Source organism: Hordeum vulgare, chromosome 4H (genome assembly GCF_904849725.1).
Source record: "Hordeum vulgare subsp. vulgare chromosome 4H, MorexV3_pseudomolecules_assembly, whole genome shotgun sequence".
Classification (NCBI taxonomy): domain Eukaryota; kingdom Viridiplantae; phylum Streptophyta; class Magnoliopsida; order Poales; family Poaceae; genus Hordeum; species Hordeum vulgare.
The window spans coordinates 263,019,354-263,039,425 of NC_058521.1; the positions used below are offsets into that span (position 1 = coordinate 263,019,354).

At 47.3% G+C, this 20,072-nt stretch overlaps 1 pseudogene; it reads right to left on the reverse strand.

Moving 5' to 3' along the window:
* Nucleotides 1-1,558: 1,558 nt before the first annotated feature.
* LOC123450442 overlaps nucleotides 1,559-20,072 on the reverse strand; it is a 31,175-nt pseudogene continuing 12,661 nt past the window's right edge.

Genomic DNA, 20,072 nt, shown 5'->3' on the forward strand with positions numbered 1-20,072 from the left:
CGTGGCAAGGCGGGGACGCCGAGACGCGCGACATGTTTGTCCATGAGGTCGCCTGCATCGGCTGTCTAAAGTTTTCACACTGAAGAGTACAGCCAGTGTGGTCATCATGCTACGATATCTCGTCCATCTCCTCTGAACCGGGGCACCGCCTCCTCCGGTACGGCGACAAACACCTTGAAACCACCCTACCGCTGTTAAAGCAACTTCAGATCAATACAGACACATGGGGTGAATTTAGTTTGAACTCCGATGAACATAGGCCAACACGGAATAACAGAAAAGAAAGGAGTAGTTTTGGCGACGTGCTCAACCTTGCGTCATTTTCTCTTTCTTCCTTTTATTCAGCTATAAGCAACAAGTCTACTGAAAACCAGCCCACGATGCAGTCCTTTAGAGCATCTGCGATAGGCGTCCAACGCACGGTGCATAAAAAATCATTTTACAGCACACACATCTAATTTTAGCGTGCTCACGAACGCTGCCTTCAGCAATTTAACGCCCACGCGACACTTCAACAGGCGCGCAAAAACCTTCAACGCTTGCAACATGCATTTTTGATCAAACTATATATAGCATAGTTTTAAAATGATACAAACATAGTTTTTAACGATACATAGTATAGATAGCCTAGATAGATAAAAAAAAAACAATACATAGCATAACATAGATAGATAGAAGTCTACTCCTCATTGTCATCCTCGGACTCCGACGCATCGGTGTCCGATTCCTCCGTCGTGATGAATGCGTCAACCCAGCGTTCATCGTCGAAGGACCAAGACGACGATTCCTTCAACTTCACCTGAAAGAGTGCGGCTTGCTTCCGCGTACGCCTATCTTCACGATAGGCGGCTTGCTCCGTCCTCTTCTCCGCCCTCTACGTCCTCCTTTGCGCGAAGAATTCGCGCGCTCGTCAATGACGTCCTGCGGGAACTGTCGGCGCCACTCCGCCATGGCATGCTCGTCCATCTCAGCAATGCTGAGGCGGCGCTGCTGCCTCCGATTCCGGCGACCGTCCTTTTCGGTGACAACCCGTGGACGAGGCGCGAAGTTCTGCGCCCACTCCATCATCATCACCTTGGGGAAATTCATCCCCCGGCGAGGCCTATTGAGGCGCCACGCCGCTGCGACGTACGCGCGGGCGGCATCCTCGACGGTGTCGAACGTGCCGAGTCCGAGGCGCATGTCGCCAGATCGGATCTCGGCGTAGAAAATGCCGGAGGGGCGCGCGCGGACCCCGCGGTAGCCCAAAGTTTCCCGACGGAGCGGCGACGACGAGGCGAGAAAAGAGGCAAAGGGGTGCATGGCGAGACGAGGGAGGGCGCGGGGCGAGACGAGGGTGCGATGGTTTCGGTGAAATGGCACGTGGCGGGCGTCACATTTTATTGGCGCGTTGGACGCCACGCGTCAAATCTAGCGCGTCCATCTGTTGTTTTTTCCGAGCGCGTGAAACCGCCCCGCGCGCTAAAATGGAGTTCTTACGTCGGTGTTGGTGATGCTCTCGGCGTCACACCACGGATGCAATCGTGGTCAAGTCGTATCAGTTTTACAGAAAACAAACTAACTGAAAAATACTTTATTACATATAAGCATAAACTGAAACTAACATGACATGTTCAGGTCTGTTAGGATTAACACAACAGCCGCCTCTCGTCCCCGGCGCTGTACGGCAACAGGAAGCACACCTGCATGCTTCCGAGTAGCCACCACTAGAGTGGTAGCACAGCCCCAGCTGCCGCCTGTCCGTGAACGCGCTCACGCCATGCCGCCCCGCTGTGACGCCACCCTCCCTGTGCCGCAACTCATGTAGGTCGACATAGGACCGCGTCGGCAGTGAGCTGCGCCCTGAGCGCATCCACGCGCACGTCGCTGATGTGGAAGCACTCCCTCCCAGTCGCTCGACGCTCGTGCCCATGTCTGTCGCTCGCCACCCCGTACGGGCCATGCCGCGCAAATTCATTGTCGGTCGATAGGACGGCGTCGAACGGCGCCACGACCCGCGGCACGCTCTTGAGGATCAGAAGCTCCCGTCGGTCCCAGGCCGGCTCCGTCGCGGCCTCTGACTCCAACTCCCGCGTGAACCGCGCTGCGGCGACAAGGAATTTGGTGGATGCCATCGCAGAGCGTGTGTGACATCTGCATACCCAGTGTGACGCCGCCGCACGTGAACCGTGTGACCTAGAGCACAAGCGTTGCCAGTCCACCGTCGATGTCGCCCGACACGAGGTGGTCCAGCAGCGGCGAGTCCAGCCTGTCAGCATCAACGTAGGCCACTGACAGTTCCATCTCCATGAGGAAGAGGGCCACATCGTCCTCACCGGTCTCGAAGAGCGCGACGCTGTCGTTGTTGCGGAGGAGGCAGCCGACGAGCTGCGGGAAAAGGCCGAGTACATCGGCGATTGCTGCCTGGAGGACGTCGAGCGGGTCGAGGGAGACTGGGTGGACAGGGAACTACGGAAGAAGCGGATGATACAGAAGGAGATGTCGAGCACGTTACGGTCTGTAGAAGTTAGTAGCAAGGACCCGTGCGTTGCAACAGAAAAAAAAAATACCACACGTTTTTAATTGAGTTATTAAAATAATAAATCAACTAACTAATGTAGCCAGTCCTATCCTATTTTGTTGAGAAATTAACCTGTTTATTGTTAATTCCACCATGATGAGAAATTGAGCGGGACAAGCAAAGAAAACAAAGAAGCTACGTGAATTGATCAATTGACTGTTATCTTATTTCACTCATGGGATAAAGAATGTGGGATCAGATGACAAACTGAAGGTGATGTTCTATTCTCTGTCTCTACAACAATACAATCTTACATTCAATACATTCATTCATCAGCAAACAAATTCCCATAAAACAAAATTTCTTGCCGGTGCTTGACACACGGTTGGAGGCATGGGGAGGGGATCTTACCAGATGATGAGTTTCTGCTAGAGGAGGGGATACGATGAGGGGAGCAAGGGTTATGCGCCTCTATCTGCCCATAAGGAGTCGCCGTTGCCGCGCCATAACCTTGGAGTTCCCCGTGTGAGCCATGGAGGCCCGCCTCCACCTACAAGTACTTCGCTCCGCCACGCCTTATTTACGCGCCGTCGCCGTTCTGCATCGAGCAGACGCATCATCCTCAGTCACTGTAGTTGTCGCCTTGATTTGATCCAGAAGCTGTGCTCGAGCGCCGAAACGGGGGCAGCAAGCGGGCAGAGGTACGATCGCGGTGGCGGGTGGGATGAGATCGACAACTGTGGTGGTTGAGGTCGGCCGCGGCAGCGAGTGGTGTGGCAGCGGCCTAGGCACATGCGAGGGTGGACCAGAGTCGACTCGATGCGCTCGAGCGCCGCAACAGGGGTAGTGAGCGGGGAGAGGTATGGCCGCGGAGGCGGATGGTTTGAGATCGGCAACGGTGGCGATTGAGGTCGGCCGCGACAGCGAGTGGTGTGGCCGCGGCTATATGTGTTGGTTGTGATGTACCTACCAGTGCATAGCTCTCAGCGTCTCGGACGCGTGTAAGAGAGAAATCATCCTGCCTGATTTTGCGGACGTGCATACGCATGATAGCAGGCGAGCGTCATGCATCTATGTTTACGTGACAATGACGAACTGCAGGCGAGCGTCATGCATCTATGTTTACGTGACAATGACGAACTGCAAGAAAACATGAAGCACGTCTTGCGCACGAAAAATGGAGCTGTGTTATATTTCAGGCCGGCCTTCATGTTCTCCGCCAGATCATTGAGCATCATGACCTGCTAATGACGCCGGTCAGCGGGACATATGGATGTGTACGCAGGTGGTCGCCGGATAGCTGCTTACGTAGGGAGTCCCCACGACTTAGCGCTAGAGTGCTGATTATTATATGAAGGGCATGATGACCTGTTAATGGCGCTAATCATCGGATGGTCACTCGGCTACCTAGCTCATATGCAGAAGTGTCTTCGCCACCAATCGCCAGGCTCTGTACCGATGAATATTATATAACTTTTGCAGCGAATTGTTTTTTTCCTTTTGCGTTGGAGATAAATGATGGAGCGCGAGTTGAATAACAAAAATTACAGGGTCTTTTTTTATCAAAATGTCGCGGTGGGTTTTCCGACGGAAGCAATAACCGCTTTATTATTAGGTATAGAATCATGTTGCTCATGCAAGATTAGAAAAGAAAGGCAAACCGAGTTCTAATAGTATTAGGATTCCTAGTCCTAGTCTATTTTCATAGTCCCTTGTGGATGTGTATAAAAGACAACTTAGGGCTGTTGCCTGCAACACTAGGAAAAACGAAAAGCAATACAAAGCAAAGGCTCGACACGGGCCTTTAGCCATCAAATCCATCGATCGGCTTTATTCGTGTCGCTAGTTACGCAAGTTCCGTCAAGTAGCCGGCTGAAGCAAGAATCGCGTAGGCACGCCTGTACGGTTGCATACGCACGTTAAAAGCCAACACGGTCGGCGTCCAGGTCGGAGAGTGGCAGGGATGACGCTTGAGGCGGTGGCACCGGGGGGGGGGGGGGGGGGAGCCTCACGCTGTCCAGGACTCGCAGGTGCACCTGCAGCGGTGGCGGGGGCCGAGGCGCCGGCGGCTCCATGAGGGCTGTGCGTGCGTGTGACACCCTGCCGGAAGGGGAGCCCGCGCTGTCATGGTGGCAGGCGATGGGAGTAAAGGACGGAAAGAGCTCGCTCGTGGCCGGCGATGCACCTCGGCGGCAAGCCTGGGGCATGTAGGAGCGCAACTCGGATGCACTAGGGGCTGGGATTTTAGTTTTACCTATCTTGCAAATAAACCCTTGGTTTCCTGTTTATTCCAGCAACTAAGACGACATGGCGTGTCAGATGTTAGGTGGATCGAGTTGACATGTGCCAAATCAGCAAATACGTGTAAACCAGTAAGACAAACATAACGATTGTATTTCAGGTATCTCCAATTATGTGGATTAAATTGACCATTAAAACAAGTATGAGAACTTATAATGGATTTTTCTCAAAAAAATAGGAAAGGAAGACATGTGATTATGCTTATGAATTCAAGGATTATCTGACTCAGTAACTTTTAGCATTGAAGTCTGGAGTTGACTTGTTCACAAGCCAACTGTTCGTGCCCTCTAACCATGTAATTGTTTCATGTTTTCATAGAAGAGCATAATCCGTTTAGGCCCTGCTTGGAATGGTTATAAATTTCTACAACTATATTTATTTTACACGTGTAAAATATTGGCCATAGCTGATTTTTCTTTCGGAAACATAACGACCGGTCTATAACGGCTAAAAACGCTAATCCAAACGCGGCCTTAGAGCATCTCTAGCACACCCTGTATAATGCCCCGACCCATAAAATAATCGTCAAAATACAGGTCTGCGCGAAAAATGCTGGCCGATCAGACCTTGCAAACACGTCCGCCCCGTAAACGTTTTTGAGGAGCGCGACAAAATCGCATCCCCGACCCACGAAAACATAGGTTTCCACCTCGCCTATACGGTGCCCTGTATTCCAAGGAAGCGATTGGCGGGACGGACAATTCAGCCCGCGCCCTTTCCCCAGCCCCTTCCGCCGCCGCCTCACATTGGTTCCGCCAGTCCACCACCTGCGATTCCACCAAATCTGTGGGGTGAGTCGCACCGCTGGGACACTCGTGCCCTCTTTCGCCGAGCAGCTGCACCGGCTCCCCCGGATCCGCCAATCCACCGCGGCCGGAGAGCCACCGTCGGAGATGGAGTTGAGCCTGTGCGAGAAGTTTCTGCTCGAGGATTCATTCGATTCAGACGACACGGATGTTGAGATGATGCTTCTCACATTTCGCTAGCAGAGTTTGGTGATGGCTCGTGCTGCGAAGGAGCACGAAGACGAGAACCGAAAGAGGCGGCGAGGATCGACCGTCGACCGTCTTTGCATTCCTCGAAATTGCCATCTCAGAAACGAGATGCTGATGCAAGACTACTCCGCCGCCAATCCAATATATCCGCCGCACCTCTTCGCTGTAGCTTCACATGATTTATGAATTTGGCATTGCTTTTTTGATATGTCGGGTACTCTAAATGATCTTTCTTGAGGAGTTCAGTTAGAGGCTTTGCAACCTTGGAGAAATTCTCGACAAAGCGGCGACAATCGCTCGCTAGACCAATAAAACTCCTAACTTGCTTAACCGATTCAGGTTGAGTCCAATCAAGGACGGCTTGAACTCTCTCGGGATTGACATCAATACCCTTACCAGAGATTACGTGGCCTAGATAGGTCACTTTTGGTAACGAAAATTAAGATTTTTAAAACTTGGCATAAAGGCGATGCTCTCGAAGTTTCATCAATACCAGCCTTAGATGCTCGACATGTTCTTGTTCATTCTTCGAGTAGATGAGAATATCATCGACGTATACCACGACGAATTTACCCAAATACTCCATGAAGATTGAATTCATCAAGCGAGAGAAGGTGGCTGGGGCATTGGTTAAACCAAAGGACATGACGGTGTACTCGTATTGGCCATAACGAGTGACAAAGGCCATTTTTGGAATGTCCCCGTTTTTTATCTTGATTTGATGGTAACCCAACCTCAAATCCATTTTGGGGAAGACTGAGGATCCAGCGAGATGATAATACAGATCGTTGATCCTGGGGAGCGGATACGTGTTCTTTATGGTGACCAGGTTAACTGGTCGATAATCTACAACCATCCACTCCGTTCCATCCTTCTTCTTAACAAAGAGAACGGGACAAGCCCAAGGAGAAGAGCTAGGATGAATGAAACCTTTATTCAAGGCCTCATCTAGTTGCTTCTTAAGTTTGGCTAGCTCCAAGGGTGCCATCTTATAGGGTCTTCAGGCTATTGGAACAGTTCCCGGAATAAGGTCTATCACAAACTCTACATCCCTGTCAGGTGGAATTCCTGGCAGTTCTTCTGGAAAAACATCCGGAAAGTCACGGACTACCGGAATGTTTTCAGGTTCTGGAAGAGGATTGGCATTGAGGGAATAGAGTTGGCATTTGGCAACTCGAGTAGAGACATTAACTATCTCACCCGAGGGATGGGTAAGCTGAACATTTCTAGAATGAGTATCAATCTTGGCATAATGAGCTGACATCCAGTCCATACCCAAGACGATATTGATATCCGAAGATTTCAGGGCTATCAAAGATGCTAGGAAAACTAGCCTGTCTACTAGGATTTCATTGTCATAGGTTACCTGGAGGTTTGCCACTTACTACCAGGGGTTTGGACAACCAATGTGATTGGCATATCACAAAAGGACATGTTATGCAACTGTGCATAACTTTCTGAAATGAAGGAATGAGATGACCCAGTGTCAAAAAGAACAGACGCTGGGTGATGATTGACAAGGAGCATACCCAAAATGACGTCGGGATCCTGTGCAACTTCTTCTGCTGAAACATAATTCACGCGGCCACGTGCATGAGTTGGCTTCACATAGTAAGCTTTGCCTGACTTGCCTTGCCCAATAGACTTTCCATGTTGCTTGGCACCTATATTCTGGGGACACTCTCGTGAGTAGTGCCCTGGTTCTCCACACTTGTAACAGATGACCTGATTGGCACGTGGTGCAGCACTGCTAGCTGGGCCACCATAGGTCTTTGCTGGAGGGTTGGTCTGATTCGCCTTAGGCGCCACATAGGATGGCCTCGGGGTATATCTTGACGGCAGAGAGCTATTCGGAACCCACAGTCTGCGTTTTGGAAATGTAGAACCAGATGAGGGGCCACAGTCGCTGGAGTGATTCTTTGTGGCTTCATAATCGGTATGACCAGTCTCACCACTAATCGCCTTGTTGACAAGAGCTTGAAAGCTTGTACATTCGTGGAGGCGCAGGTCACGGCGAAGTTCAGGGCTCAGACCCTTGCGGAATCTTGCTTGCTTCTTGGCATCAATTGACACCTCTTCAGTTGCGTAGTGAGCGAGATTACCAAACTCGCGGCTATAAGCATCCACGGTCAACTTTCCCTGGGTGAAGGCACATAATTCCTCTCTCTTACGGTCCATCAGACCCTCTGGGATGTGGTGCAGACGGAAGGCTGCACTAAAGTCTGCCCATGTGGCTGCTGGTCCGGCAGGACGCATAGCTTCAAAATTCTCCCACCACATATTGGCGGGTCCTTCCAGAAAGTACGCCGCAAAGGTCACCTTGTCGGCCTCAGAAACATTGGGAGAGTGAATCTTGCGCGATATACTGCACAACCAATCATCAGCGTCGGGAGGATCGACGGAGTGATGGAACTTCGGGGGATTCAGCTTCACGAATTCATTGAGGGACACTGCATCATTCCTTGGCTGACGAGCCGTATTTTTCTCAATACGCTCTAGCAGACGGTTGGTCTCTCTTTTGTTTCTTTCCGCCTCAAGCATAACTTCCGCCAGAGAAGGCGGGTGAGGCAATTCTTCCTGCGATGCCTGACTACCTTCTCCCTGCTCATGGGCAGGGGCACGGTTCAGCCTGGTGAACACCATCCTGACAAACAAACTCACATCTTAGACTAATATTAACATCAATACTAGCTATGGATTAAGAATGCACTGAACACATGGAATGCGGAAATGAACATCCGAACAACATGGTAACAAGCAACTGCTATATATACACCATGGTTCATACACACCATTACATAGTTCAGTACAACCTTAACCGAAAAGCAAACTACTGAAAAGATGATACTACTCATCAGAGGCTTTCCAAGCTTCCTATACATTATTTATCTATGCCTTCGGAACTCATCTTACAACATAAGCGTACTCCACAAGACACACCGGACTGTGGAAGTACAGCGACTACCATACTACTCTTCCACTCACGGTTCAAGCATCCGCATAAAACATCTGATAAAGGTTGCCTCCATGGCCGAGGAGCTCAACCTGCAGATCAGGAAAAACTCGAGCCTGAGACCCCTGGGAACCGTAAGGACACGGGTGTGGCCTTGGTCCCCTGACTGGTGGTAGTAGAGGTCCCCGAAGAGGGGTGACTCCTCCTATAGCAGGCCAGTCAACATGAGCTGGAAGATCGGTCCTAACAGGGTTCAACATCTTTATATCTCCATACCCTGTCTGGACTACAGGTGCCAGCTGTGTCAAAGCCGTCCATAGACGGGCACGTGTAGCATAGAGATCCATACGAAGGGCACGAGCATCCCTGTCTCTATTCTCTAACATCTCAGCGGTGGACTGCAGCAGCGGATCCTCCATAGAGGAATCAAAGTAGACCCCACTGAGGTATCCTTCTTCTCCTGGCTGAGAGGCGGGAACATAGCAGAATTCTGAATTATGCAGCAGTGCATGTATGGCTCTCATGATGGTCAACATTGAAAAGGCAGCATCTTGTACCGCCATGTCAATAGTAACCCCCAATCCATAAGACCAATGGATCGGCTCCTCGGCTCCAGGGTAATCTGGGAATACCCTAATAGTGCACAGGTAATGACTCTGGTTGAAATCCCGGTACTGCTCCTCCACTGTATACTCTGGGTACCAGCGGTAACCGGCTACTGACATCATCCTGACCAGCATGGCCGTATGACCCGGCACATTAATGCACCTGGTCAGACGGACTACCTGACGAGAAGGACGGCCAGGCATATGAAAATAGAGAGTAGTGCAAAAGGCATTAGAGCTCTGGAGACAAAATTGGGCAGCATAACGGCTGTAAATGCTCAAAAACAATTTTGAGACAACCCACAAAAGATAGGATAGCATAACCACTCAACTATCAAGTTCAATTCTATGATCATCAAAACTTATTTTCTTTTCCGTGGAACAAAAGAATCTCGGAGTAACTCTCGACTCGTTGTCCTATAATCTACCGATTAGTAATACACGATCCTGAGAGAAAGATGAGTAACCTAGTTCTTAATCCCCGCAGAAAAGACGAGGATGACCAGAACAGAATGACTTGAGAAGAGAAGCAAGAATCTTATGTTCCCTTCCACAAACAATTCCCTTATATATAACTAATCAATTCTAGACTCAACTTCGACCAGTTTGGCTTGGTAATCCTACAATCAGTCAGGCTCTGATACCAACACTGTCGGGACCCGGATCCTAAGTCATAGGAATCCAGCCTGTAACACGTTGCATCCCTTTGCGGTCTCACGCACGGTTATCCCCACGGCTGCCACCTTACGTTAGCCGGGACCGTTTGTGCCTTTTGACTCACTATGCATTAGTGTCGCTAGCATTCCAATGTCCAAGAACCCGGGTATACATATCTAGTCATAAACTCAAGTGGCTCGACTGTACAGAGACATGCATACATAACCCAGCAAAGCAGGTGTCGATTATCAGCGAGTGTAGACGAGTCGTAGCAAGCTACAAGGACTCCATTACACCGCGTGACATTACCCAGAAAGGACAGACACAACAGCTAAGAAGGATACATGCCGGTCAACCAATGTGTCCGGAGCAGTAGCAAACTGCCAAGGCTCGGTGGAATCAAAAAGGGGCATTTCTCTGTATAGAGAGCTACTAAGGCATATGACTAGGTGTCGAATCCCATACATATCACACTGCATCACACGTACGCATGACATACTAGATATGCATAGATACAACAATGGCATCACACCATAACCATTCAACATCACGACATTTATTTAGAAGACTCGGAAGAGTCTTGCATAATATGTTCATACAAGCAGGGGTCACATGACCCGACACTCAAAGTCATACAAACCAACGGAAGCATAAAAGCTGTCTGAGTACAGACAGATGAAAGGATAAGGCATAAAGCCTGACTATCTACAGATCCCTTCTGAAAGGGGCTAGGTCGTAGTTGGGACACCAGCTACTCGTCGTCATCGATGTCTAGAAACAACCCACCTGTTGGCTCGTGGGTATCCTCTGCAACAATTATTAAGAAAACATGAGTACAAGAGTACTCAGCAAGACTTTAGAACAGATCTATCTACTCATGCTCAGGTATCAATAAAGGGGGTTGTGGTGTTTCATGCAGCAAGCCAACTTTGACTCTTGGCTAGACAAAACTACGTTTTTAAATAGTTTTGACAACTTTGTTTTCTCGCACACGAGTCCACTAACTCCACAACAATACACCATCATGGAATCATTCCGTCTTCCTACGGATATGCCATCCATGACACTCACACTTATCTTGATACTTTTATGGGTGGCCATTAAAGTTATCTATGAACAACATGTCTCCAAGTAGTCCATATCCGCGGACGCGACTATTCAAATAGATCATAACCCTGCAGGGGTGTACTTCTTCACACACGTCTCGCCACTTATCGCCATGTGCACGTCAAGCACCTCGGCAACCGTCAAGCGGAAGCCCAGCGAGGGAGTTGGCCACGACCGTTAACCACGCTAATACCTAGTCCAGGTTTATCGCATATTTGAGAGTAACCCGCACGGAAGTCCGGCCAAGGTTTCCACCACGGCCCCAAACAATGTGCGCAGGGTTCCCAAGCCCACCATCCGGGTGCCACTTGGTACACCGTGCCACTACCTACCGCATCATAGCCCACCTCTAAGGTTAGCACTATGCACGACCTCCAGTATGAATACAAACTCCAGAAACTACTTGCAACTCCTGGACCGGGTAATAGGCGATTAATAAGTCGAGAGGGTCAATTAAGTATCCCAACGTGTGGTAGTATCTAGTCTTCGATTACATACACGGAACTCAGTCCTTAAGGACGGTTCCAATGAAACAACCCGCCATGTACTCCTACATAGCCTTTGATCGGTACCTTTACCAAATCAGGTTCCACACTTATTCCTTGTCACTAGAACACATTAATCCATTCCTGTTCATCACCCAGAAGAAACAGACCTGACACAACTTCTACGCATAGCAAGCATAGCAGGAATAACACATGACACCTCAAGCATCTACCAGGTATGCTAGGTTGCATGGTTTGGCTATTTACTGTGACAATGACAAGTCATGCAAAGGAATAGGATCAGCTACTGAAGTAAAGCATTTGAAATAGTTTGTCCTAATGCAATAAGTGGGAGCAAGAGCAAGAACATGGGATGATATCGGGATGATCAAAAAGGGTGCTTGCCTTGTTGCTCAGCAGAGGTGTAATATCCATCAGTCGGATATTCAGTCGTATCCGGAGGGGCGGGGCCTACCGGAATAACAACCATAATTAATAGCAATCATATGCAACAATCATGATGCATGAACATGGCATGAAATGAAGGGTGATATGATTCAGTGTGGCTGGTAAAACCTTAGTTTGCATCTGGTTTGAAACCCAAATTCAAATATTATTTGAAATGGCATATTTATCTTAATAATTTAATTGATTTGACCTGATGCTGTTTCATAACTTTATTTTTCATGCATGAAAATAGCACCATTGTTTTCTTCGAATTTTTCTGATCAATTTGCATATATTATTTGTCTGATTTGGAGTTATAATCAATTTTCTATGAATTTCCAAAGTTTGCACTTATTCTAGAATTATTTTAAAACCAGAATTGAATTTATTGCATCAACATGACATCAGCAGGTCAGCTGGTCGTTTGAAAGTCAAACCTGACCAGTGGGACCCACTGGTCAATGACTCTTGCCAGAAATTAGTTGAGTTTAAACTTAAATAGGTATTTAACAGGGCTAGACCCACATGTCAGTGTTTGATTAACTTTTAATATAATTTTTTTTTTTTTTTACTAATCTCAATTAGCTAGGGGGCTGGCCCCACTTGCCAATGACTCAGGGGAGTCAACCCCACCGGCGATGGGGTCAAACCAACCGACGACGAGGCTTGGGCGACCACCAGAACAGCGGAGGGCGTCGGGATTCTGTTACCAGCGACCAAACGAGCGGCGGAGGGGCTCAAACGATCGGCCACTCGACCGCAAGCAAGATGGAGCAAGCCTCAGGGACTGAGGTGACCAAAATCGACGCCGGCGACGAGCTCGGCGGCTGCCGGAGCTCGGCCATCATCGAGGCCATCGAAATTGAGTTTAAAACGCGCGGGGTTGGGCTCCTAGAGCATTTACGCGACGAGTTGGAGCTGTTGGAGGCCTCACATGGACCAACCGGTCACCGTAGGGTCACCTGCGACGAGCTACAGCGACGGTCCTCGTCGGGCTCCGGTAAATCTGGGCCTAGAGCTCGGTAAAGAGAGGGGAAGATGGGGAAAAATACTTTCGAGCTCACTGCGGTGTCGAGGGGAGGCTCAGGCTGCTCGGGGAGGCACTGGATCCGACGAATCGACCGTGGCTTGCTGGCGGCTGAAGGTGGAAGACGGTAGTGACGAGGGTGAAGTAGGGCTCGGGGGCTCTTCTCCCTTGGCAGGGATGACCAGATCGACGAGGCGGAGCAAACGGCGCACTCAGAGGCGAGGTAAGACGGCCGGAGCGATGGTAGCTCGATCTCGAGCTCGCAGCAATGGCTCCGAGAGAGATAGAGAGACGCACATGGTGAGTGAGGAGGGGGAGAGGATGGGAACGGTTCCGGGGAGGCTTATCCTCCCTCTCCAGCGCATCAGGGCGAACCACGCACGTACGTAGGTGCATGGGCGCAATGGGAGAAGCGACGGCCAGCTCCTGCTCCGACTAGCGAAGGAGGAAGACGACATAAGGGAAATGGGCTTGGGCCACGTGACCGAGGTATAGACTTTTCGCATTTCTTTTCTTTCCCAGTTTCTGTTTTATCTTTTCTGACTTGGTTTTGTTTTATTTTTGGCTCCAAACTATTTCTAAAGTATTTCCAAACACATATAAAAGTTTCAACATTTTACGAGAAATTGAATTATTTGAAATCAATATATAATTGATTTCAATGACTTTTAAGTTTAAAATAAAATGCCAAAAGCATTTTGAAAATATATTTCACCCTTGATATTTTGTTTTCAAGAATTATTAGAAAAGACGAATTTTTATGATGGCCATTTTGGGTTCATTGATTTGCCACCAAATTTGAATTGTTTTCGAAAATAGAGTTGCTAGGGTTTGCTTTTGATTTCATTTCTTTGCTTTTGATTTGATTTCATTTTCTTGGATGCAAAGGAAAAGACATGAGCACAATCTTGTTAAACTCTATTAGGGATTGAGGGATGTGACATGCGCCCCATAAAAGTCAAGGAATGCATGGAAAAATGGGTGCAGAGGCATAGAAAAACCTCGCTCGACGTCGGTCACCAGGAGGACTCACTCGTCCCCCTACGACGAGGGCTTGAGCTCTCCCTCCTCCGACAGCCGCCAACTCCCAAAGGCCACAAGCCCTTGGCTCTCCAGCTCCAACATGTGGCTCTTGGTGATGTGCACACCATCGAGTCGCACTAGATCCGCCCTGTTGGCGCCCCAACGCTCGAGTAACCCACGTGAGCCTTTCTTCGCCCGCTCGGCCTTCACAGTCGCGCTTCTTGTCATCTTTTGTGCTGATCCCGACTCGAGCGAGAGGTGGCGAGAGGTAGAGCAACTTAGCGACCAAGTGCAATGGAGGAGGAGTCGAAGGAAGAGAAATCAAATATAGGACTCTCTCTCCCTCTGCACACTGTTCTTATAGTCCTGACCAGCATATTTGCAACTGTCAATCACCGGACAGAGGGAGATCCGCAAGATCTCGTGAACAACACTCTTGAGGCACGTGGCGGAAATCCCAATGGGACAATCGAGGCGTCGTGCCCATTTTCCGCACTAACCGCGATGCTGCCGTTTCTGCGCGCGCGCGTTGCCCATGCTTTGCAATCCGTGAAAATTCCACGGCCTTTTGGTACGAGTGGTGTCTGTGATCACTTACCCAAGATAGGATATTTCGGTCCGCCGAATACCCCCTGCAGGTCCTGGTTCACTCGATCACGTACAAGCATGGTAAAAAAAGTTCCCAAGGATGCAAGAAGGATCAATCCTCGCTCCTATATGATCATTCAGGGAACCAAGTACCCGTACGACTGAGTAACCAAGATTTATCTCCCAAGAGAAAATCGAGTGCCATCGGATGGCGCATGACTTCCTAGCTAGTCCGATCGATCGGAAATCCACAAATGTGAATCCGTTGTGTGTTCATCTTTGATCAGAGTGAAGAAGTCTCAGGCCGCTTTCGAGGCACTCCCGGAACGTTGGGAACACCCCGAAGTGTCTTTCACTCGGCCAACCAAACCTCAACCAATTCGGGGGCTAATGATGGGGTTACCTAGTAGTGGTTGGGTCATTGATCAGACATCCAGGGCCCACCTAGGGCCCCACATGGCCACTAGGGTCTCAAGACTACACACACATTCAAATCTATACACTCGATCCACTCGGACCCATGGTGTCACTCGGATGTCCTCCAATCTGTCGGTCGGACTTCAACACTTGAATAGAGGTGAACATGGACGAAGCGGTAGCTTCAACGACTGAGGGACTTAAAATCATACATGAAGTGCACACAAGGCCAACGTTACCAGTGATTACCCTAGTTAGTGGTGCAGTTTTTAGTAATGTCGGCATTTATTATCATTTAATGCCCTTGTAATGGCACTCGGCGGGTCCCGACACACTCTATATAAGCCGCCCTCGAGCTGTGTGGCAAGGGTTAAGCACTCAATGTAATCACACAACCCCTAGAGAAAACTAAGCCTCTAGGTAATCATTTCGATATGACTTCTAATGTTGGTGATGATTCTATGTCAAATGACTTGTTGCATGTTTGTTTATTTAAGCATGCTGTAGAATGTAAATTTGAAACAATGAAAGTGTATTCACTAATGTTGGGATGGTTTAATGATGAACATTCTCAATCTTTTGTTCTAAATAAGGATTTCACTTATACGTGCAAACTGAGTTGCAATATTTTCATGCCTTCTACTTCTTGTGATAATATTTTGGCTTTATATTTCATAACATATGAAAGTTACTCATGTATACATGTGTCTTATGTGCAAAAAACAAGGGAAGTAAAAAGTGGATGACATATACATATACAACATGTATTCTTTGTCTCCTTTGTTGACCATATTTCAGATTAAGCAACACCGAGGACGGCTTTGTTTTCAAGAAGGGGAGGATGATGAGGACATGACAACCTTGGATACGACCAAAAATATTTCATATTTACATATTTGTGACATGATTTCTTATAAGAATTATGCAATAATTTATTTATATTATCTGGAACAAAAATACTTCACTTATTTTTCACTCCATGCCTAAATGTAGAATTGTCGAACGCATGCACGAACCACGTGTGATGATAAAGGAAGAGGAAATGATTAGGTGTTCCTCAAGAAGTCCTCTCACATCAAAGCAAATTATTATGTGTTGTTCAAGAAATTTTCTCATGCCACTTTTAGGCCAAGAGAAGATAAAGTCCAAGTCTCTCACGTTCTGGACTCAGATTCGGACTGCACAGACACACCTGTCTCAAAACGTCAACAACATTTGCCTACGGACTCCAAATTGGGTGATTATTTTTTGTTTGAAAGTATATTTTATCTACATTTTATCACAATTGGAATCACTTTAAAATTCATCCGGATTGTCTAGATAATGATGAAACAATCTGAGGTTGCATCAGAATCCGAGTCAAACTATAACTCCAAAGGCGTTGTATCACCCCCACTTGGGCCGATGGGCCTTATACGACCAATGGTTGGTTTTAGACAGCCTTTGGACATCCTCCCGCCTCCTTGGACGCCACCCCTTGCTCCTATATAAGTAGATCAACCTAGTAGCTTTTTTTCTTGAGATTTGTTTAGTTAAAAGTTAGCCATTGCAACTTCGTGTATTTCGTTTGTGTCCAACGACCAAACCAAGACCGCTTTCGGATCCCCATCCTTATCAGTACTTAATATATATTCGCAATATTCATATTGCTTTTATCATATTCTTTTTGGTTCTTCAATTGCTTGGAGGAAGATACCTTTGTTGTCAGGTTGATGGTGCTCCGGCGTGGTCAATAACCTCTTGGAGTTGGTTTAGCGATTTCTAAGGCGCAACATCGTGCATGTTTGTAGTCGGATCGTCAAAGTCGTCTCCACAAAATCGATAGCCACCATCTCATTGAAATATCGGGACCCTCGCCTCTTTTAGCAATGATCATGTGTATATATGCATCACATCCATGGGAAAATAGGCTGACTCCTGCCTACACCTATTATTATTACTCCACCCATCAACCGCTATCCATCATGCATATAGAGTATTAGGTAAAAGATAGTAATACTTGGAGAACCATGACATGATGTAGAAAAAGTAAACTCAATTAATATGAACTAACCCCATTATTTTATTCTTAGTGGCAATAATACAAAGACGTATCTTGTCCCCTTCCTATAACTGGGATATAGAAATCTGTCAGATTGAACCCACTACAACGCACCCCTTTCAGTGAAGAAATATCAATCTACTTGGCCAAAGCAAATCAATAGATCGACGATATTTACGAAGCTATAATGATCATGCACATAATAATCATATTTAGAATTCAAAGAAGATTCAAATATTTATAACTAATAATCTAAACATAAACCCACAATTCATCGGATCCCACAAACGTACCACACAAAAGAATTACATCGGATAGATCAAAGTGAAGATGTGATGATCATTGTATTGAAGATCAAGATCAAGATCAATATCAAGATCAAGATCAAGAGAGAGAGAGAGAGCCATCTAGGTACTAACTACAGAATCATAGGTCTGTGTCACACATCACCATGGGAGCACCAAGGATGATGTAGAGGCCCTCCATGATCGATCCCCCTCTGATAGGGCACCAAGAAAGGGCTCCAGGTGGGCACACGGCGGAACAGATATTTGGGGCAACAAACAAAGTGTTTCGGGTGGCTCTCTAGGGTTTTTGGGATATTTGTGAATTTATAGGACGAAGAGGTACACCAGGAGGTAGCCAAGGGGAGCACGAGGCAACCACGCGTGCCTTACCACCCTGGCTACACCTGGTTGGCTCGTGTCTCACTTGTGAGGCTTCTAGCCTCCTCCCGAAGCTTCGATGTCTTCTTTTGGTCTAGAAAAAATCATCAATTTTTTCATGGCAATTGGACTTCGTTTGGTATTGTAAACCTGAAAAGCCAAAAACATGCATAAAACACCAACTCGCACTGGGTCAATAGTTTAGTTCTCAAAAATAATATTAAGTGGTAAATAAGCTCCCAAAAAGTGTCCTAGAATGATAATATAACAACATGGAACAATAAAAAAAATATAGATGGAGAAGTATCAGAAGGCCATTAAGGTTGTTTTCAAAGCTCTATGGCCCGAAGAAGAAAATGTGCCCGAGGGTATGTCCGAGCTCACTGAGCACCTCATAGGGGCTCGGTGCCGTATATAGGCCTGGAAAATATTGGACTTACGGGAGGGAGCGAGGGAGGCATGGGTGATGGTCAAGACCCGCTATACGAGCGTAGAGACGTAGCACTTGCCGAGGTAGTCCCAGTTGGCCCCGATGGGAAGGAGGTGCCCACTTGTTTGGTCTATGATGATGTGATGCATGCAACACATCTCTCTTAGTAGTACTTCACCCTTAAGTCTTTGATAGATGGGCTTGGTAGGGTGTAACATATGCTTATTACTCCATGTGTCTATGTACTTTACTTCAATTCAACCGTTTCTTTTGTACACACTTTATTAGCAAGCCTTTGGCTTCTACCGCCTTGACCATTGGCCAAGGAGTGCTTCCTACTTCTATATGAGCAAGCGGACCAGGTACTTCATATAGCAAGGAAATATAGCAATGGGTCTCAAAAAATAAGTTGATCCAGAGCTTATTTTATATTACATTTAGGCGTAAGGAACATCTTCCAAGAAAAATAGTTCCTCTGTCGGTTCCTTTTCTTAGGTGATCATTCATGGTCATGAGGACTTGCCTGCTCAAGGCGGGATAAGTATATCGGAGGTGAGTGGGAAGCTCACCGTTTTTTGAATAATAATAATTTCACTTCAATCGTTGCTGACCAACTATTTTCTTAAGAACGCTAGATTTCGACTTCACCCGTCTGAGGTACTGATCCATTTAATCCGACAACAACAATTGCAAGGTGCTCCCTTTACCCGCTAGCCAGACAATCAGGAAAGTAGGGTGTAAGCACACGAGCTAGGAAACCTAGTTTGGCCAAAACTTAAGTCATGTAAATGGATATGAAGGCATAAAACAATTAGATTGGAAGGAGACACCGATATTGTCTAAAATATGTTTGGTTTCGAAGAAACCGGAGAATGCAGTGTATGGGTACATTTAGCATGCGTCCGAAGAAACCATGTCACCTCGGCTACTGATCCATAACTAGAATGATTAAATAAAGAAAAATGTATAGACGTGAAATGCTGGAAACAAATTGAAAATGTAAAGAGGGGGCCTACATTTAACCGTCGAAGCGTCAGAGCACGAAGGCGTTCCGAGGATTCTGTTCCAGTTGGTTATCCGCAGGATGTCGTATGCAATATGCACCTTGGGAGAGAAATTGGTCTATTATGAAAGGTTTGTCCCATTTTGGGCGGAGATTATGCTTCTATTTTTCTGGATGAAACCTCATGACGAAGTCACCTTTGTTGAATGCCTTTGCCCAGACTTCTTGTTCTGAAAATGACGTGCGTGCTATCGGTAAAAGGTGGACCGCACCCAAGATACCTCTCGTTCCTCTTCAAGGGCATCAAGGTCATCGTGCTGATATAAATCGTCTTCCATCTGTTCATACATACACACTCTAGGCGCATCGTGAATGAGGTCACATGGTAGGACTGCCTCAGCTCCGTACACCTTAAAGAAAGATGTGTAACCTGTGGACCGATTAGGCATAGTGTATAAGCCCCAGAGTATGGAGTCAAGCTCCTCAACCCAATGATAGGCGGCCGCCTTTGTGGAGTGGACCAAGCATGGCTTGATGCCACTTAGAACATGGTCATTTGCGTGTTCGACCTATCCATTGGTCTGGGGATGATAAAAGGAGTCATAGTCGAGCTGAATGCCCATCTTTGCACACCAACTTTGAACTCTTTGGTAGTAGAATTTGTGTCATTGTCTGTGATTATACTGTGGGGGACACCATAGTGGTACACTATGCCAGAGATAAATGCAATGACATGTACAACCACGACCGTTGCCACGGGCATTGCCTCAATACATTTTTGTAAATTTATCTGTCATGACAACTACATACTTATTTTTGTCTGAACCC